The 27,938-nt window shown below is 37.8% G+C and overlaps 1 protein-coding gene across 1 annotated transcript in view; it reads left to right on the top strand.

Moving 5' to 3' along the window:
- The first annotated feature begins 609 nt into the window (after positions 1 to 609).
- Positions 610 to 27,938, top strand: part of Ocrl (OCRL inositol polyphosphate-5-phosphatase) — a 486,659-nt gene continuing 459,330 nt past the window's right edge. Inside the window, exon 1 of the mRNA XM_051178474.1 lies at positions 610 to 616. The gene's annotated coding sequence lies outside the window, so the exon portion shown is untranslated. The remainder of the gene's footprint in view (positions 617 to 27,938) is intronic.

Here is a 27,938-nt window from a genome sequence, read left to right on the forward strand (position 1 = left end):
GAAAGCAGGACTGATCTTTGCTCTAGGTCTAAAATCCATATATGAGCAAGTACATACTATGTCCCTCTTTTTGTGACTGGGTTACCTCATTCAGGATGGCTTCTTCAAGTGAAGTGCCCTCCACTTGCCTGCGAATTTCAAGATACCATTATTTGTTTCTGCAGAGTAGTATTCCATTGTGTAGATGTGCCATATCTTCATTATCCATTCTTCAATTGAGGGGCATCTAGGTTGCTTCCAGGTTCTTGCTATTACAAATAGTGCTGCTATGAACATAGTTGAACAGATGTCTTTTTTGCATGGATGTGGATCATTTGGGTATATGCCTAAGAGGGGTATTGCCAGGTCCTGTGGTAAACTAATACCCATTTTCCTGAGGAACTGCCATACTGATCTCCAAAATGGCTGTACGAGTTTGCACTCCTACCAGAAGTGGAGGAGTGTTCCCCTTTCTCCACATCCTCTCCAGCATAAGTTGTCATTGGTGTTTCTAAATGTAGGAAACTGCGTCCTGAACATAACACCAGCCTATAATTCACAGCACCAGAGGAACTTAGATACAAGATGTATTCTAAGAGATCAATATAAAGCCCCTCACAGAAGTGGGAAGGAACAAGTTCCCCAGAGCACAGGGGAAGTGGGGGGGGACAGTGAATTGAGTAAAAAGTAGGAGAAAGAGATGCGGAGGAGAGGAAAACATGTGCGACTAGGCAGAGTGAGTCAGGGTAGGAATAGAGACAGGAGAGAGAGAGACAGAGACAGACAGACAGAGAGAGAACCTAAAAGAGGGAGTCAATATTGGTTTAAAGAGAAAATTGAACCCACAGAAAGGTCTAGAGACCTGCAAGACTGATCCCAACTAACAATTTGATCATCCATGGAAAGGCTACCATAAATGCCCTTCCCGGATAGTGAAATCAACAACTAAGTTATCCACGGAGCCCTCATCTAATACCTGTTGGAAACAGAAGCAAAGACCCATACCTAAACACTGAGTTGAACTAGAACCCAGATGAAGATGGAGAGGACAAGACCAGGTTGCAGAAACACATTGAGTCAGTGTACCTGGACAAGGAGGAGCTAACAGGCCCCCAGACTGATAGCTGGGAAGCCACCAGGGGACTGACTCAGACCCCCTGAATATGGGTCTCAGCCAGAAGGACTGAGCAGTCTAAGGGACCTCAGACAGTGGAACCAGGATGTATCCCTGGTGCACAAAAGGACCTTGTGGACACATCCCCCATGGAGGGTTACTCCCTTAACCTAAAGACAGGAGAGAAGCCCTAGTCCCTACTTCACATGACCTGTCAGATCTACATGACCCCAACTGGATGGCATTCCCCTACATATGGAATTGGGGTGGGGGGACGGGAGGGGAGTGTGGTTAGGGTGCTTGTGAGAGGTCAGTGAGGGTAAAATGTTGGGAGGGAGGGAGGAAGAGGGAACTGGGATTGACATGTAAAATAATAAATTAAATAAAAAAAGGCAGGGACTGTAGGAAGCAGCTGGATAGGGGCTAAGGCATGAGCATGAGACATCTAGGAAAACCTGAAGGAATGAAGACAAAACCCTCACGTATGTTAAATAGTTTTAGCCAAGCAGTTCTAGCTGTGTCTTTGCTTCACCCAGCTGGACCATTTGCAAGTAAGCATAGCTGTATTCATACATCCTTGTCATCTAAAGTAGGGCAATTACATTCAATTTGAAGAAACTTCTGTTGGCAGCAAAAAAAAAATTAGTATCTGAAATGGAAGGAGATTTTATAACAGCATGTAAGAACATGAAAAATACAAGGCTGAATAATACACTGAGAAACACACACACACACACACACACACACACACACACACACACATCACTTATCACTGTTCCCTATTGGATTTACCACACATAATGAATAGAGGACACTGTCTATTATAAGAAGTGTCTCAAAGGATCTACTAGTATCATAATTACCAGGTACCTTTTTTCAGAAAGGTTCATGTCAATTCAGAGTAAGAAAGAACCATAAAATCATAATCTTTCTTGATGCTGCTGGCTTAATTGCTACACAAACAGCACCCATCACCCATTCTTGACACAACACTGTCTGTGTGTTTATGAATGTAAAACTTTTAAGAACCCTTTCACCTTTTGTGATTTTAGAATTCAGCAGCAGCTTTCTAGTTTAATTTTTATATTTTACCTATTAAATATGTGCTGTGATGGAAGAGAAAATGAATGGGGTCAACCCAAAAGTTATAAAGTGAAAGTAAAATAGAGACAATAAAGAAAACACAAACTTAGGGAATGTTTGAAATAGAAAAACTGGGTAAATGGTCAGGAACTACAGATGCAAGCACAACCAACAGAATACAGGAGATTGAAGAGAGAATCTCAGGTACTGAAGATAGACAAATCTCAAGACAATAGGATGTTCTACCCATTTCTTCTCTGCACTACATCCAGTAACCTCAAGCTGAAAGCTTCAAATTGGCTTTGATATAAGTATTTCTACTGTAGAACTGCCCTAAATAGATAAGAAACCCTTACCATTCAACAGCAAAAGAGGGTTTTTCTGAATGTGTGTGAGCAGAGCATGAGCACAAACATTTTGCTAAAGACAAAACTGAACAATAAGTATACATAAAATGTTCAGTATTAGCAGTTATTTAAGAAACAAAAGTCAAAACCACAATGAAATGTTGCATCAAAACTGTTAGGGTGTTCACTGCCAAAAACAGAAGGCAAGGGATGCTAGACTTGTCCCTTCAATTGTTGTAAGTGATGCTAGGCTTTTCACAGGTCGTGACAAAATACCCGATGGAACACTTTACAAGGAGGGAAGATATGTTTGTGCTCACAATTCCTAAGATTTATCTCCACTGTTGTGCAGCATGGTGAGGTAGAGCATTTGAGCAGGGATGGCATAGCAGAGTATGTTTCCTCATGCTGGCCAAAAGGAAAAGCTCAAGTCAAAGAGGATTCCAGAGAAACATACAGCTCCCAGGGGCATTCCCCCACTGACTTAACCACACCTCCTAAAGTTTCAAAAAAACCTTTTTAAACAGTGGTAGGAAATGGGAACCCAGTCCATAATACATGAGGCTCTGAGAGATATTTCATATTTAATGCACAATGGCAAGGATCTAGAGGAAGTAGAATCCTAATACACTATTGATTAATTGGAGAAGCTATTATTTTAAAAAACATTATAGAGTTCTACTCAAAATGTAGAACCAGCGATTTCCATATGATCCTGCAAATACTCTTCTGAGTGGATGGCAGAAAGAAATTGGGATCCTGAGGAGATCCTGCACTGTCATGTTCAATGCTGCCTTATTCACAGGAAACAAAATAAGCAAGCGACCTAACTACCTATCTATGGTTAAATGGGAATAGAAATTTTGGTCTATGCATAAAATAGAATAGTATTCAACCTTGAAAAGTAATCAACTTTGTAGTGAGATAGTCCTTCTGTGGCACTGACCACGCCCATTGGGGTGGAGCCATGGGCGGAAGTGACCTGTGGAAGGAGGTCGGAGGGGGCCAGGAAAGGCACTCTCTTTCTGGCGTGACTCGGACAGGAGAGGATCCGGTTGAATTTCCTGGTGTTCATCTGTCTAGGTTGTAAGTTATTTCTCCCTGAATAAACATCTATTCGGCCTATTTGTTTATCCTGATCCTTATTTACCGCGATACAACTTCATTATTTGAGTCAACATGTACCCATTGGAACATCTTACTGACACAGACCAGTTATAGAGTGACAACTACCACATACTACCACCTATATGTAAAATTTAAAAAGCCAAATTTATAGAAGCAAAGACAGACAGAAGTTGGTTGAAGAGGCAACGATATTGTGAAAATAAGATTCTATGAAGAGGGCAAGTACTCTTACTACAATTTGAAAATGGAAGAGGAATAACTGATGGGATTTGGTGGCTACCTTTATTTTATAACACAAAAATTTGATTTCAATTCCTCTGTCAATTCCATTATCCAGCATTCCACTGCACTGTTTGTGCTGTTCCCACAAACAATGGGAATAAAGATCTGATAAGAAAGGGATACAGAGTATGCTCAGTAGTTAAGAGCATTTGCTACTCTTAGAGAGGACATCAGCTACGTCCTTAAGCACCCCCATAGTGGCTTGAAACCATCTGTAACTGAAATTCCAGAGGATCCCACACACACTTCTGGCCTCTGTGGGCAACAGGCATGCATATAGCGTGCATGCATATATGCAGGCAAAATATATACATAAAATAACAATAAATCCTTTGGCTAATTATAAAAGGAAAATATCTACCAGGAATTTACTTGAAGTGTCCATCATATATATATATATGAAATTTTCACTTGTATTCCAGATGTTCAAGGCCAACTAAGTAGCTTTCAGAAACATTGTGTCTCTTTTTCTTTCCTGTCACTATAATAAAATAAACAGGCAAATGAAAGTTAAGTGATAAAAGGTAATAAAGGGTTTCTTTGGCACAGAGTTGTTCCTCATTGGGGGAAGGTATATCACAGTCTATAACTATGAAGAAGCTACAGAAACTGAGTAAGAGCTCACTGACAACACTGTATCCATAGTCTAGAAGCAGACAACACGGAAATGCTTGGGCTCAGCATCCTCTCTTCTTTTAATCCAGTCCAGGACTCTGCCACAGAGGGCGTGTCTTTAGACTTCAATTAATATACTCAAGAAAATTATCCACAGACATGATCAGAGGCCCATCTCCTTGGGAATTCTAGATTTGGCCAGGTTAACAATTACTCAAAACATATCAAGGCCCTGAAGATTTTCCTCTAATGGCTGGCCCTGATTGTCAGTTTGAATCGATTAAGTGTTGTCCAGGGTGAAACATACCTTGTGTTTCCAGAAGTGTTTCCAGAAGTGACTAACATCCATGACAGTGACTGGGAAGGAAATAACTAAATATTACCAATGCCTTTCAATAGAATATCAGTTTAAAAAGGAAGAAGTAGCATAGGAGAAGAGCAGATTGGGCATAAGCCTCCATTCTTTATCCTGAATGAGATTCTCTCAATGTCAACTTAATACTAGCATTCTTTATGTAGCTTTCAGGCTTTCCACACTATTTTGAGACAGCTAAGATGTCCAGGTGTAAGGAGTAAGGTTTTTCCGCCTGCTGCCTTTCTTGACCTGCCGCCGCGCCAGCCCCAATTAATGCACAGAGACTCTGTATTTCATATGATGCTGTTGGCCGTTACTTGTTTCTTATCGGCTAGCTCTGTCTTAAGTATTAACCCATTGCTGTTAATCTATGTATTTCCATGTGCCCTTACCGGAGAGCCCGCTGGCATCTCGCTTTCTCCAGACTCTCCATCATAACTCCTCCTTACTACTTCCTCTCTCCTCCTTATCTCCTAGTCCCGCCTATCTTGCTTTCCTATTGGCCAACAGTGCTTTATTCATCAACCAGTATAAGAAACATATTTACAGAATGACATCTGCCATCACTCGTGATCTATGTGATGCCCATCCCATTTTGTGAGTCATATTTGTGACCCTTCTATTTTGTTATCTGTTACTTTCAAGTATTATTATTTCTCCATTATGGATGGTTATATTAATAAAAATATAGAGAGCCTTGTTTTTTCCTGTATTTTGCTATCCCAAACTTATCCAGGAATACCTCATATTTCATCATCAAATTATTTTAGGGAGATAATATGATAAAATTATATAAGTGAATTCTTCTTGGAGGTCAAGCCATAGATGATTCCAAACTGCATCAATTTCTGAATAGAGTGTAGACTATCTTGTACAACTAAAACTTATGGTAATGCAGTGAGGTGACAAAAAATGAACAGCAGGAAATGGGACATCTTCCTTTATTTTTTGAAGAAAGAGAGACAGAATATCACTAGCTGGGCTATAGTGCTCTTGATTGTTATTGTCAGGATAAGCGAAGAAATGCATGATCCAAGGAAGGAACTGTGCTTCTTAACACGGCAGGGGAAGGCAGGCATGATGTAAGAAAGCACAAAGTACAATTTAAGTCCTAAATCACTGAAAGATCTTTCCACAGGGGAAAAAATGGTGGAAATAGATAGCTCAGCAGGTAGAAGCACTTGGCACAAAATCTAACAACCTGATCATACATGACAAAAGGAAAGAAATTACTCTGGTAAGTTGTCCTCTGACTTCCATATGTAAACATGCACTTGTGCATGCATGCACACTCACATGTACGTATGCGGGCACACGCATGCATGCACGCACGTGTGCGCATACACACACACATACAGAGAGAGAGAGAAAGAGAGAGGTGGAAGAAAATTGTAAAAAAATCTGAAATTTCACTTTGCAATTTTTAAAATATACTTAATTGCCTTTGGAAAGGATGTACCTGGTAAAGGACTATAATACAAAAGTAATCAGAAAATCAACAGTCCAATTTAAACTGGCTAACATCCTTAACAAATACTATGTCAAAAGATATACTATTGTCAAACATATGAAAATATGTTGCTTACAAGGAAAATGAAAACTAGAACACTGGGCTATTATGCTACACCTCCAAGGATGGCCAACCTCGAGAACGCTGGCAATAGCAAATGTCAGTGGGGTTATGAAGCAGTAAGAACTCTTATTCATTGTTTATTGTAGCAGTTTTCAACATGTGGGTCGCAATCCCCTTTCCTTTGGAATTTGAACAATCCTCTCAGACATCACATATCAGATATCCCACATATAAGATATTTATATTAAAATGCATAACATTAGCAAAATTAGAGTTATGAAGTAGCAACAAAATAATGTTATGTTTGGGGGTCACCAGAATGTGAGACACTATATTAAAAGCTTCAGCATTAGGAAAGTTGACAGCCACTGACATAGAAGAACGCAAAATGATAGGGACACCTTATAACAGTTCCTTGTAAAAACTAGTCATACTGTTTGTATAAAACCTAGCCATCACATTCTTTAATACCTACTCAAATGTGCTGAAAACTTTCATTCTGAACAACACCCATGCATGAGTGTTTATAGCAGATTTATTTATAATTGTCAAAACTTAGAAACAACTAAGATGTCCATTAGAAGTAAACAGATAAATATGGCACATGAAGATGTGGAAGATTGTTCCATGCTAAAAATAAATGAGTATCAAGCCATGAAGATAGGTGAGGGAAGCTTAAATAACTGAGTGAAGTATGGAAGTCTGTGAGGTGTTTTAATTATCTGACATACAGAAGAAGGCAAAACTGTGAAGAGATTAAAAAAAAAATCAGTGGCTGCCAACAGCAAGGGAAATGAATGGAAATGAATGGGCAAGGCTCAGAGGATATTTTTTCATTTTAGTGAAATTTTATAACTTTGAAGTTTTACCTAAGTCCACTGTATATTCAGCATATTCTGATCCATATCTCCACTTGCCCTTTTTCTATCCCTCATCCTTGCACAACTCTCCTCTATTCCCTCTAACGAGTTTGACTTCTACTTCCATGTCATCAATACACTTAGAATCTTCTGTATCTAAAATCTAGGGGTTATAAATGAGAGAAAATGTCTCTCTTTTGAGAATTGCTTAATATGATTATCTCTAGTTGTATGCATTTTCTTGAGAACAGCATAACTTCATCGTTTTCCTTATCTGTTGTTGGACCTCTAGGTTGTTTCTATAACTTAACTATTATAAATGACATTGCAGTAATTATTAATGTGCAAGCATCTGTGGTATGTTAACTTGGTGTCCTTCAGGCAAATACCCAGAGGTAGCATCTCTGGGATCATACTAAAAATATAGTTAACACTTCAAGGACCACACTGACCACCAAAGTGGTTTGACTAGTCTACCAGTAGTAAATAAAAGTCTCCCATTTCTCCATATCCTTGACAACATTTATTTGTTTTCTTAATGACTGTAATTCTCAGTGGAATAAGAATGGAACCACAGTGAATTGTTGTTTCGTGTATCTATGATGACTGGTTAAGTTATTAATGTATTTATTAGCTAGTTGTCATTCATCTTTTGATAATCATCTGTTTGTTTTTCTCTGGGTTCAGAAGAATCTTGATGGCAATAAAATGGGTGTGGTGATGTTGGATAATGCCATTATACATTGATCAAAATCCATAGAATGTACAACAGCGAAATTGACTGTAAATTGTGGGCTTTTGGTATGCTTTAGGATTGTCATTTGTAACAAGCATTCTGTACTGGTAGGGAATGTCAATAATCAGGAGACTTGTGCATGTTCAGTGGCAAAAAGTGTAAGAGAAATCTTATGGTGTTCCTCTCAATTTTTCTGTAAAGTCAAAACTTCTCTGAAAAATAAGAGTCCACTTCAAAAGTTCCCACTTAGATTGTAGATGACACACATGGCTAAAAGTGATGATTGGATGAAAATTACTGTCAGTAAGTTATTTCAAGCGCCTATAAAGTTTCAGAATATATTTCCAAATAATGTGTATTTTGCTACACATAGCTAAGAAACTCAAGTTACATTTACTATGGTGACAATAAGAAAAACTAAGCATTGGAAGTTTGACTATTATATTTCAATCCACGGAAAGGAAAGAGAGAGGTGGGAAGGAGGAAAGAAGCAAGAATTATAAATTGGGGCTTTTATCCTTTAGAGAGCATACCAGAGAATCAAAATCAGTTTAGACAGCATCCATTATAAGCCCTCAGAGAATACTAAAAGTACTAAAGTGGTACTGCCATTTGGGATGTTGGCATCTGTGGAAAGAAAGAAGCAAAAGGTGTGAATTTCTGAGGGAAGCTTTAGCATCTTTCTATCCAAAGTTTTTGTTTCCATTTCTAGGTCCTGAACTAGTGTGTGTATGTGCATGCATGCAAGTGTGCCTGCATGTGTGAATACATGCATGTGTGAAGAAATGAAAGGCTGTCAAAAATACCCCCAATAAATTAAGAGTCACTCATAGAACTAAACCTGCCTAACGCAGAGAGTTTAGATTTCTCTGCTTTTATATTCCCAGAAGTTCTACAAGAAAAGTGGTTCACAAATCCTCACCCAGTCTCTAGAAGAGCAAAAGTGCAGTACAGAACAGCACAATGAGTTCCTGTCACAGATTAACTACATATTATTCACCTACTGCTCCAAATTGCTAGGCTAGACTAAAAATGACAATTTCTGAGAAATTAGGAATTAAATGACTAAGTTGATCCACACCCACTTCTTTAGTCTCTCTGTCATTCCCAGGATCATTCAAATGCCCTCAGAAGAGCACTCAGAAAAGTTCCCCTCTGCCCATGTCTCGGTCTTTCAGTTGATAGATTCTAAAACTACTCAAGAAATAATCTGTTCATGCTCTATAACAAACAGCTAACATCCATTGCAAACACTACATTTGCCAATTAGGACCAGATCTGCATATTACTGCTGGCTCTGTATCAGGAAGACTTTCCAACCACAGATAGAGTGTCTAATATGTGCACATGGCATATAAATATATTTTTCATAGAGATGCATGGATAAATGTGACAAGGATCTTGCACTCAAAGAATCGTACAAATAAACATAGAAGATACACAAATGTTAGTATCCTACAGGATGGTTATGACTGGACTACAAAATATCACCCATAGGCTCATGCACTGAAGGCTTAGTCTCAAGCCTTCATATATTTATGAACTAGTTGTCAATCATCTTTTGAGACCTATCTGTTCATTTTTCTGGGTTCAGCCAAGTTTTGAGAACAGTAAAACTTTTCTGCATGGTGATGTTGGATAATGCCATTATGCATTTATTAAGATCTGACTGTTCAGGGAGATTTTAGAATGTTTGGGATGTAGGTGACAGCTGGAAAATAAAATCACTGGATGCATGTCTTAACAACCCAGTCTCCTTAAGCAGCCCATGATGTAAAGAAGCTTTCTTGCAATACATTTCTGCCACCATGATGTTCTGTCCAAATGTAAGGAGCTAAGCAAATATGGACTCAACCTTCTGTAATAGTGAGTGAAAAATAAACCATTCCTCCCTGGAGAGCTAACTAATGCAATAACTGAGTGAAACCTGGTTCTTAATAGCAGAACCACAGAAGTATATAAGCATGTGGCCTCTGGAAAGATTAAGGTCATGAGGAATCAGGATGAAAATTACCAGTTCATGCTTACTGAGTATATACCATGTGCTCAGATTCCATAATAAGTTCCTTTTAATAAAACACCTCATTTAATTGGCAATCCAATAAGTAGTTTCATCTCATATTAGAGGTATAAAGAAAATAAATAACACTCAAAATTGTGTAACTAGTTAATTCTTGGAAAATTAGTCTGCTACAGTCTACATGTTTGTATCCTCCAAATTCATAGTTAAGATTAGATTGTAACCTAATTCGTGGGAGAGCTTTGGCAAGGGGGTTTAGTCTTGGTAGAGCTCTCGTAATTAGAATTAGTCTATTTAAAATAAAACAGAAGAGATCTACATCCTTTCCTTGCAATGCAAAGATGCTTTAGGAGTTGGGATCTCACCAGACATTAAATTCATAGGCACAATGGTCTAAAGCTTCCTGACCTCCACAAATTTGCAAAATGTCCACTATATGCAATCTACCCAGTCTATGGCATTTTATCCTCTACAACTTGAGGCACAGTTCAGAGAAAAAGGCACTATAATCTTACATAAATGGTGAGATCATATATATATGATATAAACAAACTTTTGGGTTATTCTCTCTCCCCCTCCCCTTTCTCTCTTTCTGTTTCAGCATGGCCAAGTGCTACTCTATAACAGTGAAAACAGATGCAATTTTGCCTCTTCCTTTTGAAGTTACATTATAATGAATACTTTCTCTTAGAGAGAAAACTTCATATATTGTAGGACATAATCTAACAAATGTGTAGAGCAAACAAAATAAAGTTTATCTAGGAAAGACTACATCTTTGTAGTATAACAGAGCTAAATTTATGAAATTGCACCAGGTGATGGTGGCACACACCTTCAATCCCAGCACTCGGTAGGCTAAGGCCAGTAGATCTCTGTGAGTCTGAGGCCAGCTTGATCTACAAGCAACTTCTTGGACAGCCAGGACTGTAACATAGAGAAATCCTATCTCAAAAAACATAAAAATATTATGGAATTGCTAAAAACAATAGGCCATACAGCAGAAAAAGAATAGACACCTAACGAAAGAGAGGAGGAGGGAGAAGTTGTGAAGTTATTTTTATTTAGGGAGGAAGAATACAGATGAAATTTAAATAAAATATTGTTTAGGTAGTCTCAAGGGAAAGCGAGGGTATATATAAATGAATAAACATCATGCCTGGAATCAGAAATAGATCTGGGGTCCTGTCTCCTTGGAAACTACGAAATTAAGACAAATTTGTCTAAAATCTTTTCTTTGAAACTCAACAACTGGATTGGAAATTAAGGCTGCTTCCGGACAAGAACGAACAGTTCCAATATTACTGCTTTGATTCACAAGACAAAGTTTTGAAAACCTGAGATATTAGACAGCAAGAGTTTTCAGTATTATACAGTATTATATTCTTTAGTTAACTTCCAAAAGGAATCTCAGTTCATTTTCACAGGTTCACAAAATTCATCCCCCAACATTAATGACCTGAGTTTTAAGTATCAGAGACATTGAAAGATAAGGAGGCAGCTCTCACTCTCACTACACAGAGAGGGTAAAATTTAGTCCTTTTCAGTGCATTATCAGAGGGTAGAGATAAGATAGGAGGGCACAGTTGGAGTAACATGAAGTAATACTGTGTAGAAGGGAGTGTGACCCTGCTCAGAGTACTAAGCAAAGTCTGTTAAAAATCCATGGACAAATTATACACAGAATGGCTGTTAGAGAACCAGAAATGGAGCTCTATTTTCATCAAGCCAATACAGTGTAACACGGTAACCAAAACTTTTAACGTGGGTTTGTATTTACACAGGACATGAGGAAATTTTACACCATAGACCTCAAGTGTAGAAAAATCTACAAGCTGACTTAGCATATCCACGACAGGAAAAATCGGAGAAATTATATCTCCAAGCTACAGGGAACAAAGAGGAGAACATATCATGTTAAGAAATAGATATGAGAAATCAAGTTCTACCTCTATTAGTCAACAATCACCAAACTCAAACATACACAGAGAGAAGTCAATGAGTATGAATAAGCAAGTGAGACCACAAAATATACAGAATTTAGGAAAGCCAAGGTTAAGACACTAATTCCACCTGCCTTTATATTCCCAAGGAAGCAGGTAATTACATGGGACTCTTATTATCTCCTTCTGAAGGTAGGACAATCAGTTGCAGTAGCTAATGAAAATCAAGTACCCACAGTTGTGTTCTGGAGGGAATATGGAAAGGGTGACTAGATTGCTAGCAACATGCTACTGGTAAGTTTACTGAGACAAAGATTGCTTTAAACCTAACTATCACAAATCAAAGTTTGTTATCTTAGCAACTGTATTACTTTTCTTGTTCTTGACAGAAAATTCCTAAAATAAACAGCTCCATCATTCCCATGCTGCTTGAAGCTGTCCAGTCCAAAAAGAATAATTCATCCCGGCAGGGAGACAAGGAGGTCTCCCTTATCAGATGTCAGGGTGGGAGGATTTCAGAGAGAGGCTTTGCTACAGAAGGAAGTAAGCCTGGTCTGGACAAAGCAGATATATAAATGCAGGTTTATTTCTAAGAAGACCTTATATGTGTGAACAGAACGTTTGTTGGCAACCTCTTGTATTTCATCAGGAAAATATCAGCTTCAAGCCTCTACCTCCAGCTCTTCCTGCCCCCTCTACTGCAGACTGGGAAAGTGCTACATGGGCCAAACCGTGGGGGGAGAAAAGCTGATGCCTGAGAGTTAGTTCATCTGGCCTTGAACCTCCTAAGGCTCCTGATGATGGTTGGTCTCCTGAGCACTTCCAAAGCTGTTCAGTGTTCCATACATACACACCAGTAGATGTGCAGGGTGTTTATGCAAAGTTTTTATCAGACAAACCTTTTCTGTTGACTTCAAGAACAAGTGAACTATGCCTTCTCTGCATCAGTATAGCTCCCTGCACCATTATGAGGCTGTGGTAGCAATTTCATCTCATGACTGCTCTGAGCACAAGGTTTTCCTGGCTGTTTTATTCTTCCATGTAAATATCAGCACCAGCTTCTTGGCTGTGTGGTCCTTTATTGTTTCATACCATGTACCAAATGTCTGTATGCATAAGGTTGTTGATTTTTTTTTATCTAGCCAATCCTACTCTGCTCTCTTGCTTACATCACTGGCATTGCTCTTCCAAGTAGATCTATGGAATATTCTAAACACAGTGATATTATTTCCAGGTATGCTTATTGTTACCTCTTTCCCATTTTTTCTCTTATCCTAAAGAAAATTGGCCAGCACCTCAAGTCAATATTAAATGATGTTAGTGCTATGTTTTACCTCATTAGCTGTGAATGCTTCCATTGTTTGTCCTATTCTCATGAGCTACTTTTGGCATAAGTCAAAGTATTAGTTAATCATGAAATTACAAATTCAGTCTGTTTTAAGGCTATACTTTACTCAATAGTAAAGAAGAATATTAGGACTTTATGTTTCTAATAAACATTTTCCGCAATTAAAAAAAAAACAGTTTCAAAGAGGAATTATTTTGAGTCCTGGATTCAAATATTTCAAGGTGTAATACTTGGTTCCATTGATTCTGGGCCATGTTAAGTGAGAACAGCATAGCAGTAGGAGCATGTGGCAGAAGTACTCACATCATGGTAGACAGGAAACAGAGAGGGATGCTTTCACTAATTGGATTTCTCCTTTTTCCTTTTGTATCCTATCTTGATGTGTGGCCTATGTAAGACATCCTCCCCAGCATTGGTTAATCCTGTCTGGAATGCTCTGTAAGGCACCCAGGGAGTTAGGGGCTGCCAATCTTTTAGGAGATTCCCACTCTATTTGAGATTTAAAAAAAAAACAGGTACTGTAGGGGTGGGAAGGAGGGGAATAGGGCATAGAAGAAGGGGAAGGAGGGAGAACTGGAGTTGGTATTTAAAAAGAAAAATAATTTTTTAAATAAAAAAGAAACAAAAAATACAATCTTTTAAAAGATAATTGTATCCTTTGAGAACTTCATGCATGAGAATATCATCTACATTATCACCTCCCCGTCTCTTCCTCCAACTCCTCGCAGGTCCCCCTCAAAAACTTATGAGTTCTTCAGTCATTGTTATATTTATATACATCGGTGTATGTATGGATGTGTGCATGAATGTATATGTAAAATGAAGGCATAATATACTTAACCAATTTAGCTTTTCTCACATGTATAAGTACCTAAAACTAACCATTTGAGATTAATAACTTATGGAGAAGCCCATTCTTGGTAGAAATCCATTCCTCCCCTCTCTTCCTAGTTAGTATTCCCTTTACATTCATATGTGTATTAGCCAGGGTTCTCTAGAGAAACAGAACAGATAGAATTAACTTATATATCTACCTCTCTCTCTCTCTCTCTCTCTCTCTCTCACACACACACACACACACACACACACACGGCTTAATAATTAGTGTGGCTTATAGGCTATGTTCCTACTAGTTTACCAATGACTACCTACCAACAGAAAGTCCAAGAATCCAGTCCATGTAGCTGGATGCCTCAGATGATCTTCAGTTCACACTGGGGTCCCAAAGAAGTGGGCTGTAATGCTAGTTAAGGAATGCACTTGGCAGTGAGAGTAAATAAGCAAAAATAAAAGACTTCCAACTTCTTATCATTAAAACAGCAGAAGTTGTAGCCCAGAATAAAGGTGGATATTCTCATCTCCAAAAGATCTGGGTTAAAAGTAGATCTTCCCACTTCAAACAATTTAATTAAGGAAAACACCCCTCACAGGTATAATTGAAGCTACTTGAGTTTTAGTTAATTCCAGATGTAGTCAAGATGACAACCAAAAAGAACCATCCACAATTCTACCCTTGTCAACTTGACATACAATCATATCTCTTTAGGACATGCCTAATTTTCTAATGAAAACAAAAATCAGATGGTAATTATGCCTGACACACTATAACTGTATTGTGTACAAACACATTATAAATTTTAGAATAAGTGGCAATGTCCCTTGAGGGAAAGTCTTTATTATCTCAAAACTAAAATATAACCATGATATTCTCTTAATTGATGTTACATTACATGATAAAGAAATGCAGGAAAGAAAACACAAATATCTGTACAAACACATTTTTATATAAAAGTATTTTTTTCATTTTACACACCAACCTCAGTTCCCCCTCCCTCCCCTTCTCCCACCTCTCCCTCTTCCCTTCCCACCTCTTCCTTTGGAAGTCAAAAAAGTCTGGTATACCAAGCTGAGGCAGGACCAAGTTACTCCCCCATGTATCAAGGTTGAACAAGGTATCTCATCATAGGGAATGTGCTCCAAAAGGCCAGTTCAAGTACCTTGGATAGTTCCTGGTACCACTACCATCCCCCTCAAAAGATCAAGCCATGTAACTCTCACCCACATTCAGAGGACCAACACTCTTGTCAATTATAATCCTCACTTCCTCTACTACCCATTCTGTATTTCCTCTGCCCTCTGCAAGAATTTCAGTGAGTCTTGGATATTTACCAATGCCTCCTTTACTGACAGGTCTGCACCATTTGTAATCCTACCATTGGACATGGAAGCAAAAAAAAAAAAAAAAAAAAAAAAAAACACCCTAAACCACCTTAAAGGATTTACTGAGCTCCGGACATAATCCTTTTTACCTCCATTGTAAAGAAGCAATCCAATTGCCTCATGGTAATCTGGATCAATTAACCCTCCTAACACTCGTATTCCTTTCTTAGCCTGTTGGCTTAAGGACATCAGAAATCCAAAGTGGCCAGGAGGAAGTCTGAGCTTCCAGTACAACCCACTCTGAAACCCAAATCCCTAGGCCAATATTACTTAAAGTCATGGGATCAGGAAGTAAAGATTTTTCTAGTGGGTCACTAGGGGTGATAGTGAGTAAAGCTATTCCCTTTTTCACACCTTGATCCCTGGACCTGTGGAACCTGTCTATAGGAGAAACACCACCATATACTGGACGCTGATTTAATACATATTTTGCTTTCTGGAAAGCAATGCTCCAGACTTCCTGGCTGCTGCCACCTAATTGGCACTGTAACTGTGTCTTTTCATCATTCCATCTTTCTTTCAGGCCAGCTACTTCAGGATAGTGGGGAACATGGTAAGACTAGTAGACTCCATGATCATGAGCACACTGATGTACTTCTCTGGCTATGAAGTGAGTTCCTTGATTAGAAGCAATACTGTGTGTAATACTATAGTGGTGGATAAGGCAATCTGTAACTTCATGAGTGGTGGTTTGGGCAGAAGTACTACATGCAGGAAAGAAAAATCCATAACCCACCTAAATACCTACTTCAGTAAAGACAAAGCATTGTTTTTTTTTTATGGAGGAAGTGGTCCAATGTAGTCAACCTGCCACCAGGTTGCTGGTTCTTCACCCTAGGAATGGTGGCACTATCTGGGCCTCACTGTTGGTCTCTGCTGTTGGCATATCTGGGACTCAGCAGCAGCTGTAGCTAGGCCAGCATTAGTGAGTGGCAGTCCATGTTGTAGAGCCCATGTATAACCTCCATCTCTGCCACCATAGCCACTTTTTATAATGGGCTCATTGGGAAATGACAGGGATGTCTAAGGAAAGAACCTGAATAGCCACAGAACAGGTCACCTTATCTATTAAATTATTGAACCCCTCCTTTGCTGATGTCACCTTGTGATGAGAGTTGGTAGGAAACACAATCTCTTCACAACCTTTGCCCATATGTAGCCATGTACTTCTTCCCCAGACATTTTTCTTGCCAGGTTTCCAATCATGTTTTATATGAGCTAATCTATTGGATCAGCAAACATTCACACATCATGGCCATTTTTCCTTCCAAACAAAATGGATTTCCATGTGTACTGGGTTAATTTTTGCCCACTGTGATGACTTCCCTTTGGTGGTATCTTTCAGGGTTGTCCCATGACTGGGTTGTAATTCTGAAGTTGTCCACTCTGGGTGTCACCTACGTGATGTACAAAGGCATCAGTAATCTACACCCTCGTATTCTCTTCCTCCTAGAGCACATCCCATGAGGCTATATAGGTGCATGCTTGGGAGAAGATGCCATTAGAACAGGCATAGAAATCATAGACATTTGGGCAACTTCTTTATGTACCATGCTTATGTGCCTAGGACCATTTTGGACCCATAGCATATATGTCACACTTCCATGTGATAATGGATTGCTGCTGTGTACTTCATACTGTATGCCCCCCTCATGATGGCCAGTTTAGGTTGCAAGGTAACTTGGTTGTCCATTGTCAAATGTACAGTTTCCATTAAGGTTCAAGAAGTTGAAGAGCTGTCATCCAAAAGAAAAATAATTGTCTGCATATGATGCTAATGTTTTTAGCATCATATGTTTTGCTTTGTTTTTATTCTTTATGCCCAAATTAGTTTCATTACAGTTGGTTACAAAGGCATGAATTGGGATATATATATATATATATATATATATATATATATATGTATATGTATATGTATATGTATGTTACAGCAGAAAGGACAGCATCTCTCCTTCCCACAACAAAAGGAATATACAATCAATACCTGAAGTCATTAAAATCATGAAATGAGTATAGAAATGTGGTACTAAGAAAGGAACCACAAATCTAATGTAGTTTGGCTTTAAGGCTCAGTAAGGCAAATGTGTTCTTGAGTGACATTTTTGTTTTTATTGTTTGTAAGGTATGTACTTTATTAAACTGGTCTCAAGTTAGTATATGGACAAGTACTAGATGCCTTGACAACTCAATGATCTCCCAGGGAGCAAAAGCTGTGGACAATGGAAAGTCTGGACTCATTGTACTTCTTCTTGCTGATCCATATATCCTAGAAAGTTGTTAGTTAAAACAGGATTAAAGTCACTTATCCACAGAAAGTATGTGCACTTAGGATAGTTGATGGTCTTGATCACCGCAGTGCAGAAGCCAGAGCAGCAATCTCCATCTGCATCCTGTCATTGATGTCTAGTCACATCATAGTAACATCAGACAGCACTGTGTTGGCACAGAGCTTTTTGCAGATGTTGATATCACACCATGATGGAATTAAAGGTAATTTCTTGGATGCCCCTGGATTCCATACCCAGGAAAAATGTTGGAAGAGTCTCTCTGGGCAATAGATCTACTTATTACCAATAGTAATGACCTGGCCATCAGGCTGTTCATAGCCCCTCCACAGGAAAGAGGATGCAGCAGTGGCCATCTCTTGCAAAGTTCATGGTGACATACAACAGTTTCCTCTTTGTGTCACGCATAATTTCCCACCCAACTATGGTAATGAAACTATAGGTACACTCAGTCAGGATCTTCATGAGGTAGTCTCTTACATCCAGGCTAGTCAGGTCCACATGCAGGGTTGTGTAAGGAAGATTGGACACATATGATCAATCTATGGAGTCTATCAAAAGTTGGTGGTTAGTCCAGAGGTATCCATAGAAGCAGTGTCTGAATAGCTAAGTACAGGACTGGGGAGTAGAAGGTCTAAACATAATTTGGCCATATTTCCATGATTGGCCTTGAGGTTCAGGGGTTCTTCAGTGAGTAACACCAGTAACACCAGGATCTTTGTGGGGACCACAGGTAACTTGTTTCAAAAAGTGTGGTGCTAGATATCCTTCATGTTGTCCCAGTTTGTAACAATGATATGCTTCACAGGCTATTTCAGGGTCAGGATGCTTCTATTGTTCTAGGCCTCATCACCCATTAGTCCTTCTGGCCTATGCCCAACACCACACCCTGTATAGCAGGAACTCCATGATGGAAGGAAGATGGCCTAGTAAGCATTAACAACTTCAAATCAGTTTTTCATATGCTGGATCTATTGTTATCCAAGTCATCCATGGCCAACTGAGTATCAGGTTAGAACAGCAGCAGAACAGCTTCAAGGGGTGTTTGTTAAAGGGATAGCTATAGATTTGGCAGTGGGTTCAGTAATATTATATTTGTTCCACACAATGACTTTAAAAGTTTCCTAAACTAACTTTCCAAACTTTACAAATTGAAACCATCATGTTTTTTTAACAAAAATCAAGTTACCTGTTTGCTTCTTTTGAAGAATCAAAAGATTTAACAAGATTTGGATCATGTTCTCAAGTGGCAAGGAGGCTGGAGTGGGTGGAAAATGGTTTTCAGTCACCATGTATTATCTATCATTTCTTAATGTTTCATACCCATAAAGTTTCACTTACTTATATCACCAGTCAGAATCCTGCAGGAGTTTGTAATTCTTCTCTGAAGTATCAAACTCCATGCTACTTTATTGAAAAAAAAAAAAAAACAAACACATCCCATCTGTTCACTCACAAACTAAAAAAAAAGAGCATTTTTGTTTTTAGGCTTTTTTAAAAAAATAAAATAGTATGTCTTAGTGGGACTGTGGCTTCCAGGCTCTGTAAAAGATATGCTTCCTATCACCTCAGACTCCCTTCTTCATTCTCTATATGGTCAATGCAGTGTCTTCTATTTGGTTATCAGCATTTGTTTGTAAAGAAGGACAGTGTGACCTCCCGGGCAGGAGGACCCTTTGAGTGAAGAAAGCCGTTAGCAAATCAATCCTAAAGTGATTTATTTCCAAGCAGTAGATAGCAAGGAGGCAGTGTATATTTATCATTTGGACAAGGCCTTAATAAAGATAAATTCAGAGTTTGAGTTCCTCTAAGAAAGTGGCTTTAACTTCCGACATATGCCAAAATGCACGTCACAGCTAATTAGGTGGTATTCACACATGCCTTACAAGTGGGTTGTAGTTAGACAGTAGGATAGTAATGTTTTCTACATTTAGATATGGCACTGATGGTCTGAAAAATCAAGAACCCTTGAGACTAAAAAGTAATGTCAAGAGTTAAGTTCAAGGAGATCCTCAGACAATAATTAATGTGTGTTCATTAAAAAAAATCTATGGAAAGACTTTGTTCAGCCACATTATAGAGGATGTATGAACAGAAGGCTATTCTGGCATCTATGTGATTAATAAAATCATCACTGCTGAACTGCATTTTTAATTGTATCCCCTATCACACAGACATAGTAACATAAATATATAGCAAAATGTTAGGACTGATTCTATTATCAGAAACTGTCTTGAAAATATGGACCTAAACCAGGGTAAGGAGGGCAAGGCACATACGGCATGAAACTTATGGAGGTCCTTACACTTGGTCATCAAGAGAGTCAGTACTTCCAAAATTTCTTTCCTTTAAGGTTTGGATAGCCTCAACCTACTTCCTGCCGTGTTGATTATGTTTATGTTCTTAATCTTCTACACCTAGCTGAAAATGTGTAAACAAAAATAAATGATGCTTAGAAAATCATGGAGAGATGTGGACAATAACTATTAGAACATGTGATAACACCATAAATCCTTATATAGCATCACTGTAAGGATCATTGTAAAGTAATAGAATGTCTGAATATCCACAGCCAAGGAGATAGTTTACAGATAAAAGTAAAGGTTCCTATACTTCTATGCGTTGTGACGAGTGCATTAGTTGATTGCACCTAAGGGCTAAGAGAAAATAAAACTACTTCCTCAATTATGCTATTGCTGAAATCTATGACTCACTGCTTGCCTATTAGTTACTTTTGTATCACTGTAACAAAATGCCCACCAGAAACTACTTACAGAATAAAGATTTATATTGGTTCACAGCTTCATAGTTTGGAAAGGCAAACAAAGCTATTGGTGGGGATTTGTGCAAGTAATTGCTCTCATCATTGCAGATAGAATTAGGACCAGGCTACAACCTTCAAATGTCCATTCCTAACAGTCTAATTTTATCAGCCAGGGCCAACCTCATAAAGGTTCCATACACTCTCAAAATAACAGAGTAGCTAAGGAAGAAGAACTCAAAACATAAACCTGTAGGGGGCAGTTAATATGTGAATCATGATTGCTTGTGAAATTTTTCTTTGTATAAGATCCAAAAAGGTTCTTCAGTAGTCTCTTATTCCAGTATAAATTCCAAGTTGAAAATAATTCCAGTTAGGAGTTTCATAATGCAGGCAGAATGTGGAGGAGACTTTCAGGTCTACTTGTGACTAGCATATATTACAAAGTAACTTAACTCTACACATCTCTTCTTCCATTCTAAGCTCCATGACCCAGAGCATGACTGAATATATCAGAACTGAGAACAATGGAATAAAATGATGCCAAGTTGAGAGCAATCATTCTCACTTGCTTTAATTGGTACCCAACTTGAGATTGTACAAATGGAAGATCACTGAGTGTTTCCAGGTGAAAAAAAAAAAAAAACTAACCCTTCAATAACATTGATCAAATTGGCTCCTGAAGTGTTACGGGCTCACTTGCACGCACACGCGGGCAGGCACACACACACACACACACACACACACACACACACACACACACACAAAATCTCTATTGTTAAACAGAGAGGCTCTTGGAAAAATGCATTTCAAACATAGCCATTAGCATTTCTTTCGAAAGAGTTAGAGTACACTGAGAGGAAAGTCCTTGATAAAATGTGATTTCCATTTGCTGAGTTTCACTTAGCTCAGCTCTCTGCCATTTTCTCTTAGCCTGGCTAGAGTTAGAGATTTTCAATGGACCATTTTCAAACAAGTAATTATACTAAGCTGAGTCCTGAAACTAGCATAAGTCATGCTGCCCTTCTGAAGTTTATGCTCAACTCTGAATTAGTTGAAGTCACTCATCCATTATTCAAGTAGTTATTAATTATCAGTAAATGTTCAAGGCTTTATTCTTTGTGCTAGAGGGAAGCAGGGTGAAAGTGACAGATGCCAATGAAATTTTGAGTCTGTTAAGGGAACTATCCAGTATGGAGGGTAAGATATGCATATGAATAGCTAATATGGGGTACAAAAGGTTATACCTCGAATGAGAGAAACAGAAAATACTACATTCAAAGTATGTTCTGTTGATGAATACATGGGTATCACCTGGGAGCTTGTTAGAAATATAGATTCTCACCCCCAAGCCCTGACCAATTGATCCAGATTTTGTAGTCTTAAAAAGATCCATAGGTTAGTCTTACTTTCATTACAATTTGGGAAGCCCCATAACTATAGTAGTTCAGAGAAAGGAGAAATTCCTCCAGCTCAGAGGTCAGGAAAAGCCTGAAGGAACATGACACCTGGGGTATACTTTAAGAATGTAGCACAAATTTCAAGAGATCTATCAAAATTTGTCCACTGTTTCTCCATGCATATGACTTGGTCATATTTCTTAGCCCTTCCTGCAGCTGTGTGAGAATGTAATTAACTTTCAATGTTATGAGTGGAGTAGCATATTCTACTTCGAAAAGAGTGGAGTTGTCTTATTCACTCTCCCATCTTTCATAGTTGGAACAATGAGTGAAGTGGCACAACCCTGCCTACTCAGATGAAGACAACACCCCAGAGGATGGTACAGCAAAAATGTATTCATTTGACAACATGTAAGGAACGCAATCTCTTGTATCCTCGTGTAAAACAGAAACAGTGGCAGTCTGAGATTCTCAAAACAAAATTACTGCATGAGAGAGAAATAAACTTCTCAAATTTTAAGCCACTTTATGTTCTCTTTGTTACAAGTGAGAAGGTAAGTAGGTTAGACTGGTTGAAAGACTAGCATAAGCAGACCCAGAGGTACATGTACATGTGTATGGAATATTTGAGGAATCATAATGTGTCCGGCTGATGCGTATGGTGTATGAATTTGTAGTATCAAATAAAATTTAAAAAGTGAATCAAAAAATCAAATTACAGTTAATGAAAACAGGGAGCTACTCCAATCGAAGAAGGGAATGATGCAATATTTGAAGAAAAATTTCTGGGAAGTAAAGAGGAGAAAGTCGACTTATGTTTTTATAATAGGCAAGCTGAATAATAAGAACCTTAGAGAAAGCCAAGCATGATGGCCCATGCTTATAGTTCCAGCACTAACAAGGTCAAATAAAGGGTTCTGCTATGAATGAGTGTGAAACAGTACTGGGCTGCAGAGTGAGAACTTGTCTCAAAAAAAAAAAAAAAAAAAAAAAAAAAAAAAAAAAAGTCTTCATGTAGAGTATGACAAGTACCCAGACAAGGCATGTGCCTAAATTTGTTCCAAAATTCTTACAAGAATTTTGTGCTCTCAGAGTCAGAAATAATAACTGGGTTCCAAGTACAGAGTAATGTAGATTTTGGAAAAAAGAAAAAAATGGAAACATGAAAAAAGTATCCGCAACAGCAAAAGTCACTTTGTGAAATTATGGAAATATATTTATCTTTCATAACATTCCTAGAAATTAATTTAAATTGGATTTTTATAAATCAAATACAGTCTTCTCAATGAGTACTTCTCATTTCTCAGATGCATTGTCTTTGACTAATTCCCTACAATAAACATCTGACCTTAGTTGTTTTGACCCAGACTCTATTATACCCCAAGGGCAATAACTAGTCAGTGAAATTAAATTTGTTGGTATTTACTTTTGCATTGATGTATTGATTCTCTACGTGTGTGTGAGGGTGCACACAGTGGGGAAGGTCAGAGAACAACTTGCAGAGTCAGTTTTCTCCTTCCCAATATTTAGGTTCCAGGGATAGAATTTGGGTCATTGGGCTTAGCAGCTAAGAGCCTTTACCACCCTAAGAGCCATATCCCCAGTCAAAGGCAATATACTATTCACTAAGTCATTTGTCTATATTTAAATTTTAAAGAACTTATATACTTTCTTCAGAGAATCTAGGTATTTTCATATGAGGTATGTTTTAAAATATAAAATAGTTCATGTAGTACTAGAAAAGAAATAAGTTTCGTGAAACTATACTCCAAACTGGTGACTGGATAGAATTCCAGGGTTATAATAAGATCCAGCTGAAGCACTCCTGAGGGTGTGAGCACACAAATATTGAACTTGAAAATTACAAGCTTCAAGAGTGTAGAGAGTGCACTAAAGAAGTTGATTGGAATCAATTACCCTCTTAAAAATTAGGAGGTGTTCAGAGAACAATTAGGAAGAGTCCAATCCATATTCATTAATACAAAGTGGGTCCCCAAATGACAGAGATATCTGCTGTGATTAACAAAGTTTTTTTTTTTTTTTAAAGGACAGCCTCATAAAAGAGACAGGCATGAGAAAGGCTTATAGAGCACAATACTCACTGATATTCTTACTTTATACTAAAAACAACTTATGATCTAGTTCTTAGTGAAATATGTTTACTAATACAATCATGTTACATATATTTTGATAATTGATAGACCTCTCATACAAATATATATATAACCCAGATATTCAGTAGTCTATACACTGAAGTATGTATGTATACTTGGAAATTTCCTAATAATGCATTTTTCCAGACCTGAGCCCATTGTAAAGCAAAACTGTGGACCACAAGTGAAGGAATTCAACACTAATGTGCACACATAGCAGAGAAAACCTCAGTTTCTCCAACCCTATGACCCATTAGATAACTTGATAACTAGCTTATGTGTTTTAGGCTACATAGCAAAATACAACAGACTAAGTTTCTTATGAACAATAGAAACCTATTTTTCATAATTATGGAGGCTGTGAAGTCCAAGATTGATATGCTAGTAGATGTACTATCTAGTAAGGGCCTATATCTGATATCTACTGTATAAGGACATTAATCTTAGTTAACAGTTAGTCATGCTGGGCATAGAAACCAGGGTCTTATATATATCAGGTAGGCACCCTTCAACCTTAATAATCACATTCATGCATGTTCCATCCTCACGACATAACCACCTTCCATAGGCCTCACTCCTTAGTAGGGAGATAGGAATTGATATATAAATTTATGAAGGAGACATACAAACATTCACTCCATAGAAATAATATTCCACAAACTAGGTCACAGCTTAAATATAATCAGAAGAGGAAGTTACCAATATCTTTGAGTAAGCCCCTAACCAGAAAGTTCTGCCATACTAAGCCGTCATTATCTAGATAGTTTCAGAAATCAGTTCCAACCATATGACATGAATTCCAGTTCTAATCAAATGCCTATCATCCACTTGTGGTGGAACCCTGAGTGAATCATCAGACTCTTTGTAAAATGGTAATGAAAGCACTTGTCAATATAACAAAATTATTTAATTATCAAATATATTTGCATGAAAATTGACTTGCTATACAAAGGCTTTTTGCAGTTTTACTATGTTCCAGGTATTTTGCTAAGTTACTCTTTGGAACTATTCTACAGAACTGAGTTTTGTTATTGTTCCATCAGATAGGTAAGCAAATGAAACCTTGGAGAGTTGTCCAAGATCACACAGCAAGTAAATGGCAGAGGCAGAATGTTAAGTCAAGCACATTGGTTCCAGAACTCTAAACCACTGCAATCTACTAATTTGCAATATTAAATATTTACAGTTGCATAGCATTTTATCTCGTCTTTGCTAATATCCCACCTGTGAAATCATTCTATACAGTAGGTTACCATGTAGGTTTACAAATTTCCTCATTTAACCAGCACCACAACTTAAGAGGTTAGAACGTATTCTGGTTTCATGGAGAATAAACTATATTCAAATAGAATGATACACCAAAGTTAATCAGCTAATAAGTATTACATATTCTTCCCAATATGAAAAGGCTACCTTACCAGCTTTGGTTCTTAGGTATATGGATGCTAGGAAATGTTTCCTTTATCACCTGTCATAAGAATTCTAGTGTATGGGAATATTCATCTTGAGTCTGGTTGTTGTTTTTATTTTAGTTCTTTAAGATTTCGTACTATGATTTTGATCATATACACAATCCTCCCCAACTCTTCGAAGGTCCACTCCCTTTTCCTATCTACCTAACTTTCCATACTCTTAAAAAGCAAAGTCAGTTTGTGCTGCTCATATATTCTTAGATGTGTGGACGTCCACTGGAGTGTGATCAACCAACCTAACAAGAACTCTACTCTTAAAGAAAACTGACTCTTACTTCCCTGGAAACTATCAGTTGCCAATAGGTTCTCAGATATGGGTGAGATTTCATGTCTAACTTGCCCCTCCATCCTGGATGGAATTTAGTCTGACTTGACTCAAGTCTTGAAAATGTGATTATTTTTAAATGGGTTTAAGACTGGGTTTAGTGGTATTGCACTAAACAACCATGTCAGGTCTTAGGCTGAGATCTAATTAGGTAACTGATGGAATCTTGGAGCATTCAAATGAATTCATTAATGACAATCCTTAAAGTGGATTGAATATTTAAATCATTTTGATAGACTGAATCTCACAAACCCTTCAGTGGTAAGTCTACACCCAAATACTATTCAATAGTATAATATATACCATTTACAAAAGCATGCATCTGTGGATACTTGTGGGACATTTGTACACTGTGTGAAGAAGTATTACTGTGATTGGTTTAATAAAGAGCTAAACTGCCAATAGCTAGGCAGTATAAATAGGTGGGAATTCCAGAGAAAGCTAGGGGAAGAAAAGGAGGAATCTGGGCGTGCAGATTATGCCCGGAGAAGCCAGGAGTCATTGAGAGGAAAACAGGAGGTGCAACATGGAAGAGAGGTAACACCACTTGATAGAATGTATGGGTTAATTTAGGTTAGAAACAAGTATAACTTATAGGCTGAGCTTTCATAATTAGTAGGAACTCTCCATGCCATTATTGGGAGCTGGTTAGTGGGACAGAATAAAGACTCTTTACACTGTATATGCTTAAAACTGTCATAAGCAATCTTTAAGTCAGAATTCTTAATCAGTGAATACATGGAAGGTTAGAATTACATGGCTTACACGGCATGTCTTTAGAAAATTTCAAGTCAACCCTAAATGTCACCCATCTCCCCTCCCCATCTTCCCTTGAAAGGCAAGTGAAATACACACGCAAGGTTGAGAAATACAATCTTGCTTGGGGCATGCTTTCACTCCCATTCTGGCTCTCAGCTCTCCGGATGCCCAATGTCCTCATGCTGTCTGTCATTCCTGCGTACCATCTGGTGTTGCTGTCCCTGTGGTACCTTGTGACTCTCACCTATACTTATCTGTTTGAGTGACCCCTTTACTTAGGATTTCACATGGGATTGCAAGTTGTTCTGAGAAATTAATTACTACTGATCTGTAGTGGCTGACAATGAGTCTTGTTATTCAGTACCACATTGATCCCACCCTAGATAACAGAAGGCAGCACAGAACAGCAAATAAATATTAGTATAAAAATCAGCCAAATTGAGGGGAAGGATAGCATAGTTCAGTTGATTGTTCTGATTTTTTTTCTCTTTGAGCATCAGAGTCTTAATTGTGACAAACTGTCACTTGGTTTCGGGTTACCTGTACTTTCCTAAATGCACAAATGATCTGTTTCTGTCTACCCACAAATAAAGAGGAGTTTAGATTTTCATATTTCTCCTATAGAATATAACTGGCTTTACTTATTTTTATATACACAGATTATCACTCTCCTGAATCAACTCTATGGTTTGAGGAATGAATGGCAAGAGAAAAATTTAAACATTCAAAGAGTGTTTCCAGTAAAGGTATAATAATATGAATCCTAAATGAAAAAATAAGAGAATTTAGAACTCTATTCTCTACTACAATAGAAAATTATGAAAGTTTTCTAAGCAAAGAATGGCAACATTGTAAGTAATAGTAAATGTTTGCATAATAACGAAATGTCAATACCCATGATATGATCCTTACCTCTGTTCATATATATATATATATATATATATATATATATATATATGTATATATATGTATATATATTCATATATATCATAATAAATACAAACTATATATATACATATATATATATATATAGAGAGAGAGAGAGAGAGACCACTAAACCCATCTCAATCAATCATTAAAACAAGTTCAGCAATGTTCTTCCCAACACTTGAATTAAAGACAATGAATGTCATCCAAAATTATATCCTCATAATACTAATAAAACTTTAAAACTAACAAAAAT

This window comes from Phodopus roborovskii, unplaced genomic scaffold (assembly GCF_943737965.1).
Source record: "Phodopus roborovskii unplaced genomic scaffold, PHOROB, whole genome shotgun sequence".
NCBI lineage: Eukaryota > Metazoa > Chordata > Mammalia > Rodentia > Cricetidae > Phodopus > Phodopus roborovskii.